We start from the raw sequence: 25,557 nt of genomic DNA on the forward strand, positions 1-25,557 counted from the left end.
CCCAATTCTAGACCGTCCCAAGAAAACGTCTGATTGATCAATTTTTAATTTGATGCATGTTGTTTAGTTTCTTTCTGCGTTGAAAAGAAACGGCATGAAATACGAAGAAGTCCCACGTGACCATGCGCTTGCAAACCGCGACAAGGGCCCTGGTGGCAAAATTGAAAGTAACACTTCCGACCTCGCCGCGTTCAGTACATATAATTGTGGGAGCTAAGGCTCCCATACGCTTTGCAGCGCGGGATCATGGGCCCCAGCTTATCTGATCCCACTCCGCCTTCGCCGGCCGTCGGGTGCAGTCCTCCCGGCATTCTCGTTTCGACGGCTGCCGGCGCGGTGGTGCCCGGCTGCCAAACGCTTTACATTTCGAATAATATCCTCTTTCCAATATTCGTATTTTCCAATTGATAATCCAGTTTAAATGTGCACGGAAGTTGCGCGGCATATCTAACTCCAATTTATCCGGTCATTCGATATATCCAACAGAACGCCGTGCCCTTCAACGTGGCGTTTCTCCAAAAAGCGGAGTTCGATGGCTTTTCGACCTGGGAGATTAGTCGCCTAGGCGGAGTTGCGCACCTGCTCGCAGCGATAGGGGTTGAAAGCAGCTTTGAATCAATTGTACTTATTTTCAACGCTTCATTGTTTTCGTGTGGTGACTCAAGCCCCTCCATTGTCGCCGGCGACTTTTTAACTACCCCCAAACTTTGAAGAGCGGCGCTGGCTTCTTTCCGGATCCGCATTTGGCTGTTCCGGTTCCGTTTTGCGACGGAAGTCGGCATCCATTTCGTATCTGCTAGCATATGGAGGAAAAAAAATGTCGGCTGGTCAAGGAACCTCAGTCTCTTTGGCGCAGCGTACTTTAAGGTTCGAGTAAACCTTGTGTCATCGCGCTGCTACGCTTTTGCTCAGGCTCTAGATCCTATCCCTGTCCTTCGGCGTCTCTCACCTTCACGGCTTGAACGCTTAGATATTTTGACGCTCGCATGCGCGCATTCATCGCATGCGGACACGAACCACTAGCTCGATATACTTCTTTATCTCACGCTGCCTGAAAAAATAGCACCCAAACATCATTACGACGATGTATTAAAACCGCAGCGATGCAACGCACCCCCAGATTCGCCCCGAGAACCGAGAAACAAAACGGCAGCGCTTCCTTCCGTTTAAAACCAGAAGTCGGAAAGCTATGTGAGGAGCAAGAGCAGCGGGGCTGGCAAAGTTGGCGCTACTCAACCTAGTGGGAGCACTTGAGGATGCAAGTACAATCAAACCCAGGTGTATCGAAGTCGATGGGGATCCCGAAAAGTTCGACATATCGAGAATGCTGCATAAAAAAAAGGACAATCGATCAGCTTGTCTGTAACATAGAAGCAAGAGTAAATTTCATCCTCGATACTGACGCGGTCTTTGCGTTGACGTGCCACGTGCGACACCAGCCCCCCGTGTCCACGGCTCGCTGTGAAGTTCAGGTGTCAGACTTGTGTTTTGACTGACGAATGGCTCGACCTTAACGGCTTGTCATCGTTGCTGCGAGGGATCGGCCGGACAGCATCTTCGAGGAAGTGGCGAGGGTGAAGGGGGGAGACGCCCGTGTCGGTGGACCACGACAAATGGACACGTGAACCAATTCACAGTGATTGGACGCATTTTTAATTAACCAAATTCCCCAACTAGAGACCTGGGGACAGGACACCCTATTTAAGCCGCTGTTCGACATGGAGCGGGGGTTCTTCAATCTTGTTACCTTGTCTCCCTACTTTACCTCACTTGTCTCATCTTAATCATGTAGTTAAACCTTTATATTTTTCCTGACGCTTGTCTGGGAAGTTCCTTCTATGTGACGGCAGTCTGAGGAAGACTATGCGTGGAACGCAACTGAAGGGATTACCCACAGCCGCGAGACTGAATCACCCAAGACCGCACCGCGTTTTATATACTTGCGATTTATAACTTTTCCTTTACAGGACTCTGACCACGCCGTGCAGTCCCTATAGATACAGACAGCGCTAAAAACTTAATTCTAGTTTAGATATTTCCTAGGAGCTTCAGAAATATGTTTTCCACAGCCTGACTGCCCCATTCTTGCATGATTTCTCATTGAATCGCGTGCTTTTGTCTTCAAATCTTAGCGAACTGAGGCGTGGCGAACCAGTAACAGGACTTGAAATCGAACTGTTCCGAAATGGTTCATTGTTTATGGGGTTCAATGTCCCAAAGTAGCTCAGGCTATAAAGGCGGAGCCGACGGCACTCTCGCAACTGCCGGAGATCGCGTGACGCGCCCTTCGCTATACTGGGTGTCTTAGCAGCGGCTCTCCAGCGCGTCAGCATTTTCCGCAGCGGCGCGGCGGCCGTTCACTTCGCCACGGTCAGCAGGCACGCTCCGTTTGCTCGCAACGCCGCCGACAGCGCTGCAATTTGGCAATGCACGAGCCCAGTCCAGTGGTATTTTTTCATATTTCGCGGGCTTTCATTACATGGCGGAAAAAAGGATCCAGTAGGAGATATGATGCTACAATAAACTGCATCGGTTATTTATAAGCCAGCTCTACAACCTAACGTAACGGTCTTGGCAATAAAATGAATATTTAAATATTTGCTTAATTCATCTTAGTTGATTAACTAAATAAGCGCAATAAAAAGATATTCTTAGGAGCTCCCCATGACGGCAAACAATGTGTGTTTACCGCTTTTTTTAAATCTTTGGTTCAAGTTACGTGAAACACCCAGTATAAAAGCGTGTGGTGTGTGTTTAGCACCACACAAAGCCATGAATGAGCAACGTGCGGGAAGTAGTGCTTCGAGGATGTACCGTCGCCATCAAGCGGAATACTATTATCTTTACTACTTCGAAAGGGGCATGATTAGATAATCATGCTTACCAGAGGTTTCGCTCGTCTTTCTAGGTTTAGCCGGCTTTAATAATGGATATTTATTTTTTTTTACCTGTGTTCAGCCCAGGGTTCTTGGAAAAAGAGTACCTTCTGCCTTAGAGGTCGTATGAAGAAGAAAAAGAAGATCGCACTCCTGCGCCGGGCTCGAGGCGCGTGAAGAGGCTCGAACGGTTTCCTGAAGCTCGTCTCGAACGTTCCATCGACCTGTTCCTGCTAAGTGCCCTGCTGGAGACCGATCTTCAGAGTTCCTGACCGCATTTGATCTGCACAACCAACTACTCAAAGCGGAGGATTTCGTGGGAACCTAGAGCGGTTGGCGAGCACCTTCCTGGGCCAGCCGTGGCTACTGTCCGTGGACCGGTGCCAGCAGCGCAGGAATACCACTGCCGTCGCCGTCCGATCCACCCAGGTGAGCAACCTTAAATGATATGTTTGCTCGTTCTTTGAGCCAATACGAGGACAGCCATAATGTCAAGAATTCTGCTCCGCCTCTCAACCTAACCAGCTGAAAAGAACACTGAGCTTCTAAAAGGAACCGCGCGCCTGGTACTTTCAACGAGGCGCGCGAGACGCAGCTATCTTGCTTAGCTTTGTACTTCGCTATTCCTTTTCTCGAACATCTATGCGCATCAGCGACACTACACTTCGACCGTCCACAAGTAGCAGGGAAAACCAGCCTTGGCAGCCGACGATGATAAGCCACAGAGTGATAAGTTAGGCAACTTTTTCATGCTACTTCTGACAGCGAAGGAGTTGCGGCGGCTTGTCAGTTGGTTGGTCCTCACAGTGCGCAAGCTCCCTTAGCGCTCAGCGGCATGGCCACGATATTCAGCTCCTTACTGTAGGCCTTGGCGCTGGCGATGCTCCGGCGATCAACGCATAGGCACCTCAAGACGCCTCATAGACACTTGCTTCGAGTGAGCGTCGGCGTGCAGCGCACGTCACGCAGCGGCGCTTACTATTTCAGAGGCGGACGCATCGCCTCTCGAGTAACTCGCAGCGCAGACGTGCCTGCATCACTTTAACCGTCTACACTGCGCGCGTCGGGTGGAGGATTCATCCTGTGGTGACTGCGCCAGTGCCGGCTCTGCTGAGTCTCGCTTGGTCAATCTCTACGATGTAGCCGTAGGATCCGGTGTGTGCTACGCTGGGCCGACCCAGTGACGACAAGCGCGCCTCAGGCCGGGGTGCGCCACGTTATTCTTTGATGCGGGGGCACGCAGCACACGAGAGTCATACCTTGCGCGTTAAGAGCTGCCCGACCACAATTTGGCATTCACAGACTGCTCCGCATGGCAGGTGAGGAAATGCGACGACCACGGCCTCCACCACAGTGTTACAATGCAGCCTGTGCTGTCCACTGTAGCGGCTCATCTTGCCCTCTACTCCGAAGCTCGTTCATGTTAAGAATGGGGGCAAACTTCGCCTTATGGTCCACATCGTCAAAGCGAGCGATTCTTACTTATTTGTGGACAGCGATAGGACCGCGGCGTTCTACCGGAGTTGTTAACCTGCATCTGAATAACACAGTTGACTAGCACGCGTACGCTTCACACGGGCTTGAACCGAACGGAGTGCCGCCTCCGCTGACGACGCACCTCACGCCATTAGTCAGCTCTATATCGCTCTACACCCGGCCACAAATGTTTGAGTGCTACTCTCCCGTATCGCCAGCCCCTGGGTTCAGAATTATAGAACAACGCGGTAGTCGGAGACTACGGTAGGGCGGGTTGGGCGGCGATACGTCGCTTTCAAGCACGGTCGCGCATCAGGAGTCAGGAGTAGACCGTCGTCCCCTCCCTGCTGTATTACGTATATAAGAGCGAAAGCCCGGGAAAATTTACTCTTGCGCATTTGTGATCGATTCTTGCATGTATTTACCTAGCGCCAGCGCTCCTCACCGTCGTCTTCTAGCCGCGCTGCCTAGCGCGAGCCCTCCGTCCCGCGGCACTACCTGCTCATCATAATGGTCTACGAAATACTAATACGGAGGTTGTGGCCTGAGCAAATTCGTCGTTTGCACGTGTGCTAAAAAAAAGAAATTTGAATCAGCCTCCATGTGTATGCCCCAAATCAGTCATTTATCTATTTATTTATTTATTTACTTATTTGAACAGACTGCTAGCCTCACATTTGAGGCCGTCGCAGGAGTGGGACATCACATACACTAAAATAGCACAGGTCAAGTAAGTGTAAACACAAAAGCGATCGTAGTCCAACAAGGCAATATGCAATATACAAAAGGTGAAAGAAAATAGCAAAACAGGAGCAAGTAGCATATTTGAGGACTTCGGCACGGTAAAGAAAAAAAAACTAAAGAACAGAAAAAAAAACACACTAAAAAAATGCAGACAAGTTTTTAGGGAGCAAGAAATGAAACAATAGCTGCTGAAGAATGATACTGTCATGAGGAACGAGCAATAAGGTTAAAAAAAATAATAAGCGTGAGTCAGATAAGAAAGTCGGGATGTCATCGTCAGCAAGGAAAAAAAGAGCAACGTAGTCGTTTTTGCAAAACAAAGCGTGATATGTTGGCGATGAAATCTTGGAGTGATGCGTAGTTGACAGCATCGCAAGGCAGACTATTCCACTCTCGGATTGCTTGTGGGAAGAAAGAGTACCTGAATATATCGTTGTGAAATCTGTACTCGGTTAAGGGCTTTTGGTGTTTTGTTCTGGTAATGCATTCAAAAATAAGTAAAAAGAGACTTAAAAAAAATAGCCTATCCTTTCGCTAGGAATTGAATTCTGTAAACATCCTGTAATTTTTGACCTCGTACTCTAGCCAGCGTCTTTACTATAGGTGCTCCACCACCTAGTAATCTCAGATTGCGGCGATGCTGTGCTCCCTATGACTGGACGGCTTGCACACGGGTGCATGTGCACGTGATCGTCGCCCATTTCCTGGAGACGGCAGGGCTCGACGAGAGGCTGCTATCCTATGAGCTGCCATGGCTGCCATGCAAATGCTGCAAAATTGTTTTTAAGCTAACCCCGAGTTAAGAAAACTTCTGTCTGGTTCGGTTTCAAAACGATCGAGCGCTGAATAGATTTTAAGAGAGTTATATGATTTTAATGAATTCCTCTCTGACACACCTCGAATATTTTAAGGGCAGTTGAGAATATATTTTCCTGTGGCAATCAAAAGTTCGGGAGAATCCACAACTCTAGTGCAGTAGTAAGGTGGAAAGTTGGGCGAGTTGAATCTTATTCATGATGAAGTTTAGCGCCAAAAACGAGGACAAAGAAGGAGTGATGTGTCTCGTGTTGTGTCTTCACTCCTTCTTTGTCCTCGTTTTTGGCGCTAAACTTCATCATGGATCTAGTGCAGTGCATTACCTCAAAAGTGATACGTGTGCTTTCCGTGGCTACTGCCAGAGTAAAATCCTTGAGTCCTTCTGATCGCACTTTCACCTATGCGTCTGCGCAGGATACCTCGAGAAATCACACCTGGCGTTCGCGCTAACCAACATGCACGAACGTACGGCGTTCATCAGCTTCAAGATGAGGCGGCTACCAGCCACCGCTCGCATCGCTGGCATGCGGCCTTCGCTTGTGGTCCTGTTGTTCCTGCTAGGCATCTGCAAGGATGTGAAGGGTGAGTCAGTTAACCATAGGGTAGTACTTAAGCCACACCCAGACACAAAGGACAATGAACGAATTCGTGGCGTGCCATTCATTAGCCATATGCACCTTCTGCTGAGCGGTGAGTACAAAGGCTTCGGTCAGAACAGACAATAGCATTCAGCAGGATGCACGAGCGTGCCATCTTGCGATGGGTGAGAGGGCAGATATGCAAACCTATGTGGCATATGTCGCTGTTTTGAGAGCTCCCGCGTCGTCCATGTGCTCTGTAAGAGGTCCAAGAGGGCCGAATTTCAGAATGCTCCCTAGCTTATACGGTTTCTTTACCACAAGTGAGGAACCCTCCATGATCATAATTTCGCTATAACGTAAGCGCAGAAGAAGCCGGATATAAGAGACACTGCAAACAATGCTGCGTCCTGTGTCTTTCTGATGTCCCCGTCTTTTTGCGCCCTTACTTTTTTTTCGAGATTACGAACAACCAACTAGCCCAAGAAACGGCCTTGTTGAATCTCCATGTTCTCTTGACTTAAGGAAGTGTTCAAGTGAGTAAAGCAATTTACAACCGTCCTTAGACGCAGCCGGAGCGACGACGAGCCGCTTGCAAGCGTCTGGTTCGGAGGATGTGCAGCTCATAATGGAAATATATTTGTCTGAAATGGAATGAAAGCGACTGCACGTCTATAACTTTGTATTTTTTTGTAAGCACGCTCGCCCATGTGCGCTTGTTTTGCATTTTACGCGTATTGTTTCATTGCCTTAGATGGCTTGGCAAGAAAAACTGGTTGCTCTGGCAATGGCCCGTTATTTACAGTGCAGCGGCACTGCATAGGCACCAGCAAATGTTCGCTATGAATTCGATATCGACGCAGCCGCCGGAGACACCCTACGGTGCAAGCGCTAAGCGAATGGTGGTGCCGTGAACCTTGTTGTGTTCACTTGAAGGATGGAGGAAACCAAGAACGTAGGTAGTGTTGTGCCTAGCTCAAGAAAAGGGCGCTCCAAGGGAGCCTTCAGTAAGGCCTGTTTGACTGAAGAAAAAATGACTGAAGAAAGAAGATAAGCCCCTAAGGCATATTCGCCGAGGCAGGGAGCGTTCTAAAATTTGTCCGCATAAGTACAGTTGAATTGCTTGTATTGAGCATAGATCCTGTTTGTGAAGGCAGAAAGAGCACACAAATTTCATGAACCGGAAACCGGAACGAATAATACAGAATTTGCCACAATTTGGCGACAAACGCAAGAGAGCCGAGCTGCAATATTTCACACAAAGGGGAAGGCGGTCAGATCAAGAAAGAGACAAGGAGGTTTCCGTGCGATCAACGCCTTCTGAGGGATCGATGAAAATCAGATCGGCCGAAAATGACGAATCAAGCTCTCTCCTGTCTTTCTCCTCTGCCATTCCTCACTCGCTGACCCATGGTTCAGGCTGTTCAAGCGAGTCCAGCTGGTCTACGCTTCTTAAGCGGTTCCGTCTCACTGCGCCGCGTCGCTGTAGGTGTGGGATGCGCAAAGCGGCGCCGCGGCTGATATATTCCTTTTATACGAATGACTCCGAAAGTTACGCAACCTCCCACCAGAGTGCGCCGGAGACTATTCGCAACGCCGAGGGCCGGTGAACGACGCATGCGCGCTGTGGGCTCCCATTGGAAACATTACCTTCCAAGCATTGATAATAAAGGAGGCATTGCTACAACACGAAACTACCTCAATTGCTTACATTGATGAAATCGTTCTCTTAAAAAGGGGTGTCGTTGGCTGCGATGGCAGTGCCCCAGCTCAGCAATCAGCGTTATCAGAATGAGGGTCGGTCTCGGCAGCTCGGCGTTTTGCTTTTAGACAACGCCCATATACCTTCGTGAAGAGTCCAGAAAGGCGGAAAGTCGCAGGAAGAATCGTGAATCTTCTTGAACATTACATTCAAGTGTAACGGCCATATGTGAAATAATTCGTCACACGTGGAAAGAAATTCACTGCGAACTTCGAGGTCCTCAGCGCTACCGAAATTCTTGTCTCCATCGCGTTGTTGGTGTCTATTTAAATTCCTCCGCGCACGGTGTTTAGCAGCCCAGGAGTGGGCTTTCTTATATGTCCGGAGTCGCATGCGAAGAGAGACCCACGGCGTGGTACCGAGCCAAAACGGGTTCGGTCTGCTCTTGTCGCGCTTGTGCGCTCTCACACCGAGCCCATTTTACAACATACACAGTACAAGTATTTATTATGCAGACAACAACCGCACAAACACAAGCACTGTATTGCACTCCCTAGGTTAATTCGCACGAGCCACCTTCGCAATTCGACAGCTGGCCGCAGAAGATGCGCACGGATGAGCATGGGCGTGTGGAGGACAGTACGGCCGCTTCTGTGGGTCAGCGGCGGCGGTTACTCAGCGGGTTTCACCGGGCGCTCGCAGGTTCTGCTACGACGGGGCGCGAGGCTATCAGCTCGTGACGTTAAGATCCTACCTGTATGACAAGGCGCTCGAATGAACGTTGGGAAAAGCGAAAAACGGTCCCTCGCGTACCTTGCCTCGTGTCCCAGACTCGTTGCTCGTCGGTCACGCAAGCAGACATTTGAGCGTACGTGACGCCCGCGTGGCCCAAAAAAGAGGACCACGTAGCGCGACACCCTGAAGCGTGGCCGGACCGCGCGCGCAGCAAGACCTGTATTGCGTCTCACTTACTTAGCGGACGGGGTTTCGTAGGAGTCGAAAGGGAGACGCACAGGCTGCCCTCCCTACAGCGTGAATGCCGACAACCTGAAAGCGGGATATGGACTGACTGAGGCAGGCGAGTCGTTCTCCATATAATGACGACGGGTATCTTGCAAGACCTATAAATTTTTCACCTTGCAAAGCTGTCATCCTCCTGTAACATGCCAGGGGTGATTTTCACGCCATTAATTTGTGGCGAGCCATTGTCCACATCAGCCAATCACTTAGCAGCAGACCCTGCACAACTGAGAAGGCCTCGTTTTTGACAGTGGTACTTTGGGGAGGACCCTGCGCAAGTCGGCAGGCTTCTTTTCTGAAGATTAAAAAATAAAGTTAATTGATATCTTCACCAGATAGCTACGTGTACCAGCTAGCATCGTGGCATCGCAATCTTGAATAACTATATAGACCAGCTAGCTTCGTGTACCAGCTAGCATCGTGGCATCGCAATCTTGAATAACTATATAGACGAAGACAGGTCCTCTTGTCGAAACGTTGGCTCAAGCAACCTGAGGTTTTCCCCTCCTTGTACATTTTGTGATCGCCAAGGACCATCTACCACACCCTCTCTCTACCATATATTTACTAGGATACACTGAAACTACACACAGTGTTCCTCTACCCTTTAGATTAATACGAATCAACAGATATCCTCAGAGCCATCTAATGTGAAAGAACATGATTTGTGGCCGAGCTCGCGTGAAAATCATTCCTGAGCCTGAAAGTGATCTTTAGAACCTTCTGATAAAATACACTTTAGTTCATTTGCGCTGATTCATTCACATGAACTACATATTTGTTACCAGCGCCACTTTCTCAGCATTTCAGTGCGCGCAGGTGAGGCTGCGGTAATTCATGCTTCATATTTGTCTGTGATTAGTCCGTGCCCTCTATACACTATCACCTGGTAAACTGTTAGCGTGCACCTTATCATTTCAAAGCCGAAATTGTCTCTGCACACATCGTTTTCAGTGAAGTTCAAACCAAGATGGATTTTCATAGTCTTCAAATTAGTTAAGCTTCCTGAGAAGACGCTTCCGGTTCGCGATCCCTCCCCAACTTTGATATGCCTGATGGACGTGCCAGTTTAATCTAGTACAACAAGGGGCCGAAAGGCACGAGAACTGAGGAGTATTAAATCTGCGCGCAATGTCGACTTTTAAAAATCGTTCTGGATTGATATAAGCGCGTGAAGACAGCTTTCGAGGTTGGGTACAACGCATCACCTGGGTGGTTCTATTTGATTTGCAGCGCTGGACTGCCATGGCGCTTCTCTCGCCCCGGACTCAGCGGTCGTGCTCTTCAAATGGGAACTCTCCTTGGCTCCCGACACTGACAGCGACGAGAACTCGAGCGGGGGCGTCTTGGGCGAGTTCCTTTCCTGCGCCCATGCCCCAATACGAGCAGTCGTAGATGGAGAGCCCCGAAGATCTGTAAGCGATTGTCGTCTGCAGACACCTGGTTTCTGTCTGCTGCACAGTTTTGGAAACGCGGCGTTCACAGTTTTCTGCGTAGCAGATTCACGCACTTTCTTCTCAGCTTGATCAACCTTAACAACGATAGTTTGCTTTCCACAGATTAGCGCTCTCTGTATAGTAATTACCTTGCTTTTGACGTCAGGTGTTTCTTTTTCAGAAGAGTAAATTAAAATTCTCTATGCTTAACCTATATGACTTTTAAACCTTTATTTTAGTGCGTTTGCGTGCACGCATGGTTTCGTTACACCCTACAGTTTGCAACGGCGGAGCACCAGAGGACCTACAAATACCTCTTTAAGTGCTCCTCGGACGAAGTTGGTGCAATGGCACGCACCTGCGACAAGGAAAAAGAGCTGTGAATAGCTAATGATCCAAGCGCCTCCACTTTAGCAAACGCGCCGCGCGTCGTGTTTGCTTCTTCAACGTACCAAGACGCTGGGCTGCATAACGAGCCCTACGAGGACTATTAATACAGGATTTAAATATGCCCGCACATATTAGAGGCTACATACACATCAGTCGTGAAGGTAGCTCTGCGCTCGAGCGTTCTTACCAGGCCGCCACTGTGGCTCAGTTGTTATGGTGCTCGGCTGCTGACCCGAAAGACGCGGGTTCGATCCCGGCCGCGGCGGTTGCATTTCTTTGGGGTAGGAATTTAGAGGCCCGTGTACTGTGCGATGTCAGTGCACGTTAAAGAACCCCGGGTGGTCGAAATTTCCGGAGCCCTCCACTACGGCGTCTCTCATAGCCTTAGTCGCTTTCGGACGTTAAACCCCATAAAACCAAACCAAACGTTCATACCAGGCGCGCCACCTCAGTCCTCAAAAGCATCGCACTCTGTGTGGGGTTGGGGTCGCTGAATGCAGGCCGCAATTCTTAAGCCAACTTCGTTGTGGAATGGGGAACAGCATCCATCGTAACCCTGTTGGGGAACTCGCCTTTGCTCCCGACACTGACAACGACCAGACCTCGAGCAGGCGCCTCTTGGGCGAGTTCCCTTCCAGCGCCGACACCCCAAGACCAGCAGTCGTAGATGGAGCACCCCGAAGACCTGTAAGCGATTGTCATCGGCAGACAGCTGGCCGGCTGCTTGGGTGTTAACGCGGGGTGCTGGTGGCTTTCGCAGGTTAACCTTGTAATTAAAGATGCTGCACAGTTCTGGACCATGAACCCTCTTAAACGCGGCATACGCAGTGTTCTACATAGCAGTCACGTACTTTTTTTCTGAGCTGTATAGTAATTACGATGTTTCAGACATTAGGTGTTTCTTTTTCAGAAGAGTAAATTTAATTTCTCAATAGTCAGTGTGTATGGTTTTTAAACCATCATTTTAATGCTTTTTGCGTGCTTGCATGGTTCATTACGCGCCACAATTTACAAGGGCGGAGCAGCAGAGGACCTCCAAGTGCCTCTCTAATTGCTCCTCGGACGAATTTGGTGCAACAACACGAACCTACGACATGGAAAAAAAGCTGTGAATAGCTAATGAACCAAGCACCTCTACGCTAGCAAACGCACCGCACGGCTTGTTCGCTTCGTCAACCTACCAAGACGCTGGGCTCCATAACGAGTCCTACGAGGACTATTCTTAGAGATTTTTAGCATGCCCACACGTAGCAGTCGCTACACATCAGTCGTGACCGTGGCTCGGCGCTAGGACTTTCTTAGCAGACGCGCCACCTCAGTCCTCAAAAGCATCGCACTCTGTCCGGGTTTGAGTTCGCTGAATGCAGGCCGTAGTTATTCGCGCGAACTTCCTGCTCAGAATGGGGAACAGCATCCATGGCAACGCTGTTGCAAACGTAAACTAAGCAACGACGGCTGATAGAGGCCTTGAACGTCAAGCCAGCAGTAGTTTCCATTTCGGCTGCTGTAAGGCGGCAGCCCAGGACCCGCAGCCAGCAATCACGGAGTCGCCATTTTTGCCACTTTACGTCACTTCCTCCTATTTCCTTATCAGAGTTCCAAGTTTGAACGTGAGCGGCGGGAAAATATTGCAACTTCGAATCCGAATCTCTATACAATAAATGTGCCTTTTTCTACCGCACAAGCGGTAACGAAGCGACGAAATGCCGAACTATCAAAACTAACAACAAAAAAATATTGATAGCGTTGTCTTCAGTGTGCCTTTATCTGACCGCGACTGCTACTCCTAATGCAGCTTTTAATATGTGCGCTGACAAGACTGGAGGAGAACCTCAAGGAAAGAGGCCGCCCACGGAGATTTTAGTTAGTGATTTTCAATGGTAAGAGGAACATCTGCGGATCGAGGGTTGACGCTCCATTTAGAAACTCTAGCAGCCTATTGGAGCTATCTGATTATTCCAGGTCCTTTACTTTAATTTTAAAATACTTCTCTTGCTACTTCAGCTGCAACGCTAGGACATCCGAACTCTTCCCGCCGTACAAGGGTACCACAACTACATGATCATTTGCTCAGCGTCCTAAGAGAGGAATGCGCACTCTATGCAGGCTTTTAAATGGCCTGTGCCAGCAGTATCCTTCCAGAATACTTACAGAAACGATAACAGTTCTGTGCAAACAGGAGTATCTGCTGCTGTACATATGCTGTAGAGAGCACCTTTTAATGCATGCTACAACCGCGTCGGCTATTAATCGCACATGTTAAAACATCCAAACCCATTTTCCTTTTCTGCATAGATTCCCAGAAATTAATGCTGTGTATTTTGTGAGATTCGCGTATGAAACAAAAAGTGAATAATGTTTCTGGGCACTGCACTAGTCAAAAGTAATATATATGTTTTTTCGCCACTCGACATTTGAAGTGCCGCTACGCTCTGGTTACCGCCTCAGTCAGCCAGTAGCTCTCTACACAACTCTGCACATACCCCTAGAATCTAAAGAGTGGGCGTTTCCTTTCCCAAAAAAGTTGCACTAAAGAGGAATCTAAACTCGTCTTTTTACCGCGGGATCTCGATTTACACGTTCTGGGCATTCCTAGAAATTTCGAATTATTGTCTTGTGCGGCCGATTTTCCTAATTTAAATTGGATCACACGTATCGGCTGCCCCATTTTTTTTTAGCTCACCGCAGACGGTAGGAGGGAACCAACCTTTCGGCGAGTACCGTGGCGGCTTGCCGCTCTACCATAAGCGGAGTGATACGTGGCGATCAGCGAAAGCAAATACTCCGCGCATACTATTAATTCAGTAGGCCTAATTTGCAGCTATGTAGTGACTGGATCTATTTATTCACGGAAACCACAAAAACAAAATAAAAGGGAAAGCGAAGCGCCACGCCACTGCCTGAAAGGCACTCCACGCGTTAGTTGACTCTTCCTACCGTCAGCGGTGAGTTCAAAAAAAGGAGGGAGCAGGGACGTTTAATTCGATTTAAATGAGGGCACTCGGCCGCACAGGACAATAATTCAGTTTCTAAGAATGTTCGGAACGTGTCAATCGAATTAGTAAGCTCATTATTTCTGTTAGCAATACACAATGCATAACGGACAGGTTTTAGGAGAAAAGCTGAAGAAGCAGCTTGACCAGCCCTGAAACCCGCTATTTGGGAGCAGCTGTGCGGGAGGACAGTGATCTAAAAACAATGATGAGAAAGCACACACAGCAAAAAGAAAATGTGAAAGAATGAGAAATCAATAAAAAAATAGTTCAATTAACAAACTACATAGATTACATAATATCATAAAATAGGCGGCGTAGCAAAATAGTGCACTCAAATCAACCGCAAAAGGTGTACATATTGTCACGTAGTGGTGACTGCAGTCCGGCGAACAGGAAGACAGCGAGAATGGCTCCTAAACGAAACTCTCTATTTGGGCTGACTTTCGTCGGCAAAGAACTGAATCACTCGGTGGCGGCGTAGCAACAAGCGTGCTCGGCGGTCGTCTAACAGAATTTCCGCCGCTCTCGGCCGTGCTCTTTTAAAGCTGATAGCGAACTTTCGAGACAAAGCTTGGAGAGTTACTAGAACATTCTGGCAAAAAGTACAATCGGCTCCGCCTGGATGCGATCAATAGAGATAAATCTAGGCGCGTCTATCCATTGTCCTATCCATTGTCCGGAACGCACTCAACGTTACAGACGCCAAGCCGCGTACAGTTGCCCGATACGCCATAGCTATCGCTCTCTACCAGGTTCAGCAGTAGTTAAAGAGCAGCTAATTTTTTTAGTCCTTGTAACAAGAGCACCAGTTTTCTAAAAAGCGCGGGACTTTGCCTCGGTTATTTTAATTGCATAGCAAGAACACTGAATGTAATATATCCAACCTAAAATTTCATTGCGGTCGGCCTTTTCTCTCCGCATAGCACGCCATAGCATGCAGTAATGAATTCATCAATGGCAACAAAATGGAGCATTGTTGTCAGCGTAGATGTCTTCACATCGTGTTCAAACGATGATTAAGAGTGCTGGTAAAGCTGGCTTTCTCCTCATGTATCATCCTGTCACCTCGCAGAAAGACAGTGGCGAGATGTTTCTAGACCTACTTCCGTGCGCCTGCCACGAATGGTTCGAGAAGCGGGATGAGCTCCTTCTGCCACTGAACGCGTCCAATCCGTTGCCGCATCGGTGGACTGCTATGTGTCCTTTGTGGCCGGGCTCGTGCTGGGACTGCGGAGTGACAGCAAAGCAGGAGGCCGCAGGCTGTTCCTGGCCAAGCTGCTCTGCGACTGCTGCCACGTCATCCTGGAGTCCCCGTCGCTGGGCAACGCAGCCGAGGCAAGGCACTATAAGTATATTTGGCGGGCTTATTGTAGCCATTAATAACACCGCTGTGCTCTTAAAAAGCATCCATGAAAAGCACCCAGTTCGAAGCTATCACCGCCCTACGTAGGTTCTGAGGGAGTCATCAGTGCGTCTAGGCACCTGAAAAGCACGAAATTTCAGACAACAAGCGATTGCAAGGAATTGTCAGGAGTTGGATCAAAAAGTTGGCGGCCTACTCATATAAAAAGGCCGTCACCAATTAACACGGTGGTTGCAGTGATTTGTGACGGTACAACGTCTGCCCAGCACATGGTTAGCTATGCACTCCTAAGTTCTTGAAACAAGGTAACGAATGCCATTCAGGACACAAGTAGCTACAAAGAGCATGGCACGTACCTCCATCCTGTGTGCCGCTTGTGTGGTTTGTTTACGAAGGGTCAGCTCAAACTCGCCCACCAGTCGATAGGTTACTAAGTTTGGGCTGATGCTACTCTCAAAAGTGCCTCCTCTTGAAGAAGCCTGAACCAGTAGTTAAAGGAATTAACTTTTACATCCGTGCTGCAAATATCGAGTGCGCTGGAGAAAAATAGGGTTGGCACCCTTATTAAAGGGACACTGAGCAGAACTCCATCCAGTTATTTTTTCTATTAAAAATATATTCGATGTCTCTTTCTGGAAAAGTTGAAGGTTTTTTTCTGTCATCAAGAGACTAAGATTTTGCTGAGAAAACGATTTTCTTCATTTAAAAATGAAGAATTTTTTTTTTATAATCAAACTTGTGGCATCGCGATCTAAAAAATACTCCGTGATAACCATTTTGAAGTGAAAGCTGCCGTAGCCTATAGCCTCGGGGCTCCGTGCGGCGAAACCTGCCTTCACACATCGCTGGTTGCAAGCGGAAGCGGGCGGTGGCGGTTGATACCTGTGTTGCATTTTTTGAAGAATTCCATCATACAAGACCGTTGTTCATTTCTAAACAGCTGTGTGTCAATACACGCGAGCTCCGATTTCTCCGCAGTGTCAATTTAAAGAGGTGGAAGAGGAGTAGCGGTTGCTTCATAAGTCAGCTTCAACCGGACAGTTTTCAGGAAATAAGTAATCTCTCTAAAAACACGTTTAGCAGATCAGTTTTTTGTTCGGCCGTTACTGTTTTAGTAAATAGTTTTTCACTGTCAGCGGTGTTGTATTGCTCTCCATTACCAGCAGCCACTACGTTTTCCCGCTCATTCAGTGGTCAGAGTTTTTCTTCAAGACAAGCGAACTCGGATGGCAAAAATTAGGAATAAACGTTGTGAACACAAATCCAGCCGATTGAAAACGCCTGGATTCAATTTGGCGGCCTCCATGTCGTCATGAAGAGTGCGCTGGCCGGGACAAAGCTGCTTGGTGAAAAAATCTTACTCGAGAACACATATCGGCGTATTGGGGAAATCGTATAATCCAAAAACGTAATAGCGAGTTCGAAAAAAAGTACCTTCATTGGTAATTTTATTGCTCAGCAATGGGGACCGCGTCACACTAGGCTATACTGGAATTATTAATAGGATTTCTGGCCATTTCCTGCATTATACCACAAGTCAAGAGGAGTCACTGCGCTATATTTGCCGCTTTTTGGTGGTGCCCTATGTGATTCCACTCTGGTAATAAAGCTGGTCTTCGCAGTGACGTAATGTTCCCAGCGTTGCCCTCGCGGGCTGACCACTAACAACTGCACTCGTCGTTCTCGCAGATGGGGTGCTTGCGGTCAGTACTGACGAGCACCGGGAAGGCCGTCGAGCGTGACGCCCCCCAGCTCATGCGGACCATGGTGGGGCGGCTGCGGGAGGCACTCGTTCAACCCGGCCTGTCAGGCGAGGCGCGGAAGATTTTGCTCGAACTGATCGAACTGCGCGCCTCTGGATGGGAGTTCAACCCCAGCCAGCAGGAGTACTACAAGAACACACCATCTGATGTGAAGTGTGATGTGCCAGGAATGATTGCTTTCCTAGCGTCATAGCTACCGCACCTGGCGAATAATTTTTTAGTCATGTGCCTACTTTAGCACTTCAGTAAAGATTGTACATTTTTTCTTCTTTTAAAAACAGTAATATACTATTCATATTGTCAGAAACTGAAATATGTTCAGCCGAGCGCTACAGCGCTTTCAGTGTTTGTCACTAGATGGCGACACAACACAACCCAACGCGATACGCGACTGCTCTGCGGCGGTACGGCCACTATAAGTTTGACGGGGTTGCCCTTTACAGCGAACGGAACGTAGTGAGCGTTGCGTACGCAATGTTGTTACGTACGCAGCAACTAAAAGTGTCTACTACTGCGGAATTCGCGGACATGTTGCCCGTGTATGCCGTCGGCGTCTGCGCGACGAGCGCGAGTGGTACCCAGACTTTCGCAACGAAGCTACGTACTGGTCACCTGCTTACCGCCCGACGTTCGCCACCAGTCCTCCTCGTCGCCCATCGTACGGGGACTTCTCCCAAGACGCTACGCAATCGTCGTACGCTTACCGCCCACCGTTTGCCGACCATGCTAATTATCGTCCCTCCTCTCCTTCTACCTCTCCGAACAGCTCCTCGAATCTCAGGTCGTCGCGCCGCCGCTCCCCATCGCCTTTCCGCCATTCCTCGTCGCCTCAACGACCACCGTCCTCTCAGACCACTGGCCACACGGAAAACTAAATTGTGCAGCTTCGGGAGGTAAAACTGCACCGCACGCCGACCTCTCAATTCCTCCTGCACAGCCATCGAAAATGTTAACCGTTGATATTGAAGGCATTGTAGTAGGAGCATTGATCGATACGGGCGCCGCCATTTCTGTAATTAGTTCTGTTTTATGTTCTCGTCTTCGCAAGGTGCGCATCCCTTACAGTGGTCCTTCTCTCCATACGGCCAATGGTGAATCAATGCGTCCTTCCGGATTGTGTACAGCACGCGTCACTATCGACGGCATCCTGCACAACATAGTATTTGCTGTGCTTCCCTCCTGTGCTTATCACCTCATCCTCGGCTGGGACTTCCTCCACTCTGCGCAAGCTGTAATTAGTTGCTATCCCCCTACTCTACAAGCTACTGAATCCGACCTTTCTGCCGTTTCTGTCCTGCCTTCTCATCATTTGGTTACCACCGCTGATCATGTACTTTACCCTGGCTGCGAAGATGTCCTCTCGATTTCTTCTGCCCACGTGAACGCTGGGGACGTTTTCGTCACACCAAGCCCCCGTATTTTCTCAAGGGGCATCTTTCTCGTCGCGTCCCTGCTCTGCTTCACCAATGGGTCTTCACTACTGACTGCCTTCAACACTACGCCGGAACCCATTCTTCTGCGTGAAGGCACAGCCATCGCTTCTGTGAATACCACTTAACCTGCTGCAACCGTTCTTTCCTCTGCCCCATCAAGCTTCGCTCTTTTGACCACTGCTTCTGCCTCTGCATCTATTTCAGCTGCGATGAGCCCTGGTCTCACCCCGGCTCAAAAAGATGAATTGCTTGCAGTCTTGACCAAGCATGCCGCTTGTTTCTTTACCCAGACAACCTTGAGCCAAACCACCGCAGCTAAGCATCGCATCTACACAGATGGTTCGGGCATCATTCGCCGTCGCCCGTATCGTGTGTCTTCTAGCGAGCGCAAGGTTATTCAAGATAACGTAGCCGACATGCTCAAGCGCCGCATCGTACGCCCTTATTCGAGCCCTTGGTCTTCGCCTGTTGTGCTGGTTCTATCGCGTCCTGAACAAGATCACTCGAAAAGATGTTTATCCGCTGTCTCCGATTGATGACGCCCTCGACTTTCTCCAAGGTGCACAATTTTTGAAGCGAAAGCTTTACTACTTGCACTTTCAGAATTTGCCGTGGCGCGGCGGTGCCACCATCGGCGCCTAACTCCTGCGCTCTCCGCTAGGAGCGCAACAGGAGCTTTGTGACGTCACGCCGAAGAGAAGGGCGACTGACTCGCGCCGTCGCAAGCCGCGGCGGTGCCACCATGGCGTGGCCTCCGCGATCGAAGCGCGCTTTTGAGCAACGCCGCGCGCCGCCGCCGGAGCAGATCGCGGCGGCCACGACCACGGGCGCCTAACTCCTGCGCTCTCCGCTAGCAGTGCGATTGTGGCGTTACGCTGAAGAGATTTAGGCTCGACTCACGTCGCTAGAAAGCAGTAGCTGTGCCAACCACCAGCGCCTTAACATTGCTTCGCGGAGATGCCGCCTACCACTAGGGAGGCTCGTCGTAATGCGCGTAAAAGAGAGCGGCGAGCTACAGAGACAGAGGAAGAGCGTGAAACAAGACTCGCTAAGTGACGTGCCCAGTATGCGGCTCGGCGAGAACGTGCGAGCTCTTCAGTGGGTGATGGGACTGATTCGCTCAGTGTTGTCGACAGTGAAGATGGAGCCATCTTATGTCTTAGCAGTGACGAACGTTGGAAATTGACTAAACGACTGCGACGAGCCCATGAAACCCAGGAACACAAGCACCACAACAGCACGACTATCATGTGAGCGAGGGCGTAGCCATGGGTATTGCTTTCGCGATTTCCCGGCTTAACCAAGTTGAGACACAGCCAATTTTTTTCTAGTCTCGACCTAAGATCCGGATACTGGCAAATACCGATCCATGAGGCCGACAAGGAAAAAACAGGATGGAGCGAGCTTTAATGGCACCCGCAAATATATGGCGACCAACCCTTCGAAGAAGATGATGAGCGATGATGATGAATATATATATATATATATATATATATATATATATATATATATATATATATATATATAATGCAGCAAAAAAAGGGGAAAATCTTGGCACGGTATGTAGTAGTAAAAACGTAGACCAACGTTTAAACGCTTGAAACAATTTATTGACGTTTCGACCGTGGAACGGCCTTCGTCAGAATGTCTGGGTCGAGAAGGAGGGCACAATATATGTAGGTAAGAACAACGCACAGGATAAGAGCCAAAAAATTCGATAAAAAAGCACGATAAAAAAGCATCAGGCGCATGTCTACAGAACGATAAATGAATCACAGTGTCAATCACAAGACGATAAATGAACCACAATACACAACAGTTACTTTGCGAAATTTAGTCTATCTTCTGTGTTAGCTACATATAATAAACATGGCAATGTACTTTACTTATAATCAGTCCTAAGATGACAAGTGACCTTCTTGAACAGCGAGAATTAAGAAGGAAGAAGTTACACATGATCAATGAAAGACATGGAGGCAATGAGCAGCATAATCAGTATAAGGAATATCTATTACTAAATCTAGAAAAGAAACTGATGACGAACCAGAATACACTGACCTAAACGCGAAATATTTGGGCATTAAGAGGGTATGGAACTCAATTTTCCTGTGCTTTCATTTAAACCGGAAGACACTGTATTAAACTTATAGATAAGGTAAGACTCCCTAATTTCCCGGTCATGATTAGTCTTAAAGCTTGATTCCAGAATGGTAGCAGAAATCTGATCAAATGAGTGGCCAGTGAGTTGGACATGCCTTGATAGCGGTAAGTTCGGTAGGGCTTGAACGTGGGCTTTGTGGTTGTTGAAGCGTAATCTAAACGGGGTTTCAGTCTGACCTATATATTGTAAATTACATACGGTACACTGCAGCAGGTAGATGACATTTGCAGTATCGCAGTTGAAATCACCGCGAATGCTTAAACGAAAGAGTGAACCGGTGCTATTGACGCTACAAGATGTGGTCATGTGCAGACATACTTTACAGCGACTCTTGTTACATGGATGGCAGCCTACGGGTTCGGGGGAATTGGTCTTTGACGATGTTAGTATATCGCGTAGGTTTTTTGACCTTCTGTAAACTACTTTGGGTGGCTCGAAAAATATATTTTTCAGGCGATCACTTTGCATAAGAATGTTATAGTGCTTATTTAGGATTGTTGAAATTTTTGGAGCAGATGCAGAATGGGTCAAGACAAGATTGGTTTGAAAATGCTGAACTGTTGGTTTATCTTTGGCAAGTAGACTCGATCGGTGTAGTGTATCAGCCCGCTTAATGGCGTCATCTATCAGTTGTGGTGGGTAATTCTGCTTAGTTAGCTAGTTACGAAGTGTAGCGCAGTTGCTTTCAAAATCAGATTGTTCCGAGCAGATGCGTTTGAAGCGGACCACTTGACTGTAGGGGATGCTGGTTTTAACATGCTTGACATGGCTACTGTCAAAGTGCAGGTACTGTTGGCGGTCAGTAGGTTTACGGTACACTGTTGTAGTTAAGCGGTCTTCATGAAGTGAGACTGTGACGTCAAGAAAATTTATTGTAGATCTAGAATACGTATGGGAAAATGATATCGAAGGATGCATGCTGTTGAAATCGGCGATAAATGATAGGAGTTGGGCTTCGCCATGGGGCCAAATGAAAAAAATATCATCGATGTAACGCCTATAGCAAAATGGTACTAAAGACCGGCTTTCCAAAAATTTCACTTCAAGCATACCCATAAATATGTTTGCATAATTTGGGCCTATGCGGGTACCCATTGAAGTACCACTCGTCTGGACATAATGTTTGCCTTCGAATTGAAAATTATTTAACTGCAATATAAGTTTCAATAAGGTGGCCAAAGTACAACTATCTACTTTTTTTTTCTATGCTAGCTTTATTATAGGCAGTCACTACGGCCCGGATACCATCTTCATGCGGAATGTTCGTGTAGAGCGATGTGACGTCGAGCGTGACGAGCAATGATTCCGGAGGAATAATCAGGTCGATGACGTCAGAAAGGAAGTGCGTTGTGTCTTTTTTGTAAGACGGAAATGTGGGCGGAATATTATTAATGAGCGTGTCGACGTACCGGGACAGATTTTCCGTGACACAGCCGACACCGGAAACAATGGGCCTACCTGGAATCTTCTCTTTATGAATTTTAGGTAACAAGTAGAATCTACCGGCTACCGGGCTGAGGGGGACGATTGAGCGAAACGCGCTTTCTGTAATTTGGTTGTCCTTATGAAGATCTAGCAAGGTGTCCTTAAGAATATTTTTGAACTGATCTGTGGGGTCATACTCCACAGGCCGATAGAAAGATTCGTCTGTTAGCTGCCTATGTGCCTCTGCAACATAATCGCTTTTATTCATTATTACCACGGCACCACCCTTGTCAGCCGGCTTAATGATGATGTCGCTTCGAGACGCTAACTGCTCCATCGCTTTTGTCTCGCGAACTGATAGGTTCCGATGAAAATGGTTCTGTTTCTTATACAGTTGTAGCACATCTTTTTGTACAGCACTAATGTACAATTCTAAACACTTGTCCCGCTGTGTTGGAGGAACCCAGTGTTTGTAAGATGGCAATGTATTACGCGATGCATTTGAATTAGGCTTATTATGAAAAAATTCTCGAAGGCGAAGATTCCGAGCAAAATTATTCAGATCTTTCATCAACTGAAACTCGCCAAAACCGCCTGTGGCAGGACAAAAGCTGAGGCCCCGGGACAGCCCTTTGGCGAGTTTCACTTTGGCGGTTTCACTTTGGTGGTTTTGGCGAGTTTCAGTTGATGAAAGATCTGGATAATTTTGCTCGGAATCTTTGCCTTCGAGAATTTTTTCATAATAAGCCTAATTCAAATGCATCGCGCAATACATTGCCATCTTACAAACACTGGGTTCCTCCAACACAGCCTGTTTAGAATTGTACATTAGTGCTGTACAAAAAGATGTGCTACAACTGTATAAGAAAAAGAACCATTTTCATCGGAACCTTTCAGTTCGCGAGAGAAAAGCGATGGAGCAGTTAGCGTCTCGAAGCGACATCATCATTAAGCCGGCTGACAAGGGTGGTGCCGTGGTAATGATGAATAAAAGCGATTATGTTGCAGAGGCACATAGGCAGCTAACAGACGAATCTTTCTATCGGCCTGTGGAGTATGACCCCACAGATCAGTTCAAAAATATTCTTAAGGACACCTTGCTAGATCTTCATAAGGACAACCAAATTACAGAAAGCGCGTTTCGCTCGATCGTCCCCCTCAGCCCGGTAGCCGGTAGATTCTACTTGTTACCTAAAATTCATAAAGAGAAGATTCCAGGTAGGCCCATTGTTTCCGGTGTCGGCTGTGTCACGGAAAATCTGTCCCGGTACGTCGACACGCTCATTAATAATATTCCGCCCACTTTTCCGTCTTACAAAAAAGACACAACGCACTTCCTTTCTGACGTCATCGACCTGATTATTCCTCCGGAATCATTGCTCGTCACGCTCGACGTCACATCGCTCTACACGAACATTCCGCATGAAGATGGTATCCGGGCCGTAGTGACTGCCTATAATGAAGCTAGCATAGAAAAAACAGTAGATAGTTGTACTTTGGCCACCTTATTGAAACTTATATTGCAGATAAATAATTTTCAATTCGAAGGCAAACATTATGTCCAGACGAGTGGTACTTCAATGGGTACCCGTATAGGCCCAAATTATGCAAACATATTTATGGGTATGCTTGAAGAGAAATTTTTGGAAAGCCGGTCTTTAGTACCATTTTGCTATAGGCGTTACATCGATGATATTTTTTTCATTTGGCCACATGGCGAAGCCCAACTCCTATCATTTATCGCCGATTTCAACAGCATGCATCCTTCGATATCATTTTCCCATACGTATTCTAGATCTACAATAAATTTTCTTGACGTCACAGTCTCAATTCATGAAGACCGCTTCACTACAACAGTGTACCGTAAACCTAATGACCGCCAACAGTACCTGCACTTTGACAGTAGCCATGTCAAGCATGTTAAAACCAGCCTCCCCTACAGTCAAGTGGTCCGCTTCAAACGCATCTGCTCGGAACAATCTGATTTTGAACGCAACTGCGCTACACTTCGTAACTCGCTAACTAAGCAGAATTACCCACCACAACTGATAGATGGCGCCATTAAGCGGGCTGATACACTACACCGATCGAGTCTACTTGCCAAAGATAAACCAACAGTTCAGCACTTTCAAACCAATCTTGTCTTGACCCATTCTGCATCTGCTCAAAATTTCAACAATCCTAAATAAGCACTATAACATTCTTATGCAAAGTGATCGCCTGAAAAATATATTTTTCGAGCCACCCAAAGTAGTTTACAGAAGGTCAAAAAACCTACGCGATATACTAACATCGTCAAAGACCAATTCCCCCGAACCCGTAGGCTGCCATCCATGTAACAAGTGTCGCTGTAAAGTATGTCTGCACATGACCACATCTTGTAGCGTCAATAGCACCGGTTCACACTTTCGTTTAAGCATTCGCGGTGATTTCAACTGCGATACTGCAAATGTCATCTACCTGCTGCAGTGTACCGTATGTAATTTACAATATATAGGTCAGACTGAAACCCCGTTTAGATAACGCTTCAACAACCACAAAGCCCACGTTCAAGCCCTACCGAACTTACCGCTATCAAGGCATGTCCAACTCACTGGCCACTCATTTGATCAAATTTCTGCTACCATTCTGGAATCAGGCTTTAAGACTAATCATGACCGGGAAATTAGGGAGTCTTACCTTATCTATAAGTTTAATACAGTGTCTTCCGGTTTAAATGAAAGCACAGGAAAATTGAGTTCCATACCCTCTTAATGCCCAAATATTTCGCGTTTAGGTCAGTGTATTCTGGTTCGTCATCAGTTTTTTTTCTAGATTTAGAAATAGATATTCCTTATACTGATTATGCTGCTCATTGCCTCCATGTCTTTCATTGATCATGTGTAACTTCTTTCTTCTTCATTCTCGCTGTTCAAGATGGTCACTTGTCATCTTAGGACTGATTATAAGTAAAGTACATTGCCATGTTTGTTATATGTAGCTAACACAGCAGATAGACTAAATTTCGCTAAGTAACTGTTGTGTATTGTGGTTCATTTATCGTCTTGTGATTGACACTGTGATTCATTTATCGTTCTGTAGACATGCACCTGATGCTTTTTTATCGTGCTTTTTTATCGAATTTTTTGGCTCTGTTATCCTGTGCGTTGTTCTTACCTACATATATTGTGCCATCCTTCTCGACCCAGACATTCTGACGAAGGCCGTTCCACGGTCGAAACGTCAATAAATTGTTTCAAGCGTTTCAAACGTTGGTCTACATTTTTACAATATATGTATATATATATATATATATAGTAAAAATGTAGACCAACGTTTTAAACGCTTGAAACAATTTATATATATATATATATATATATATATATATATATATATATA

The 25,557-nt window shown here is 47.4% G+C and overlaps 1 pseudogene; it reads left to right on the plus strand.

The window, feature by feature from the left end:
- Window positions 1-4,188: 4,188 nt before the first annotated feature.
- Window positions 4,189-17,353, plus strand: LOC149355004 (uncharacterized; annotated as a pseudogene).
- The last annotated feature ends 8,204 nt before the right edge of the window (window positions 17,354-25,557 follow it).

Source organism: Amblyomma mixtum, chromosome 3 (assembly GCF_055824585.1).
Source record: "Amblyomma mixtum isolate Tamu chromosome 3, ASM5582458v1, whole genome shotgun sequence".
NCBI classification, from domain to species: Eukaryota; Metazoa; Arthropoda; class Arachnida; order Ixodida; family Ixodidae; genus Amblyomma; species Amblyomma mixtum.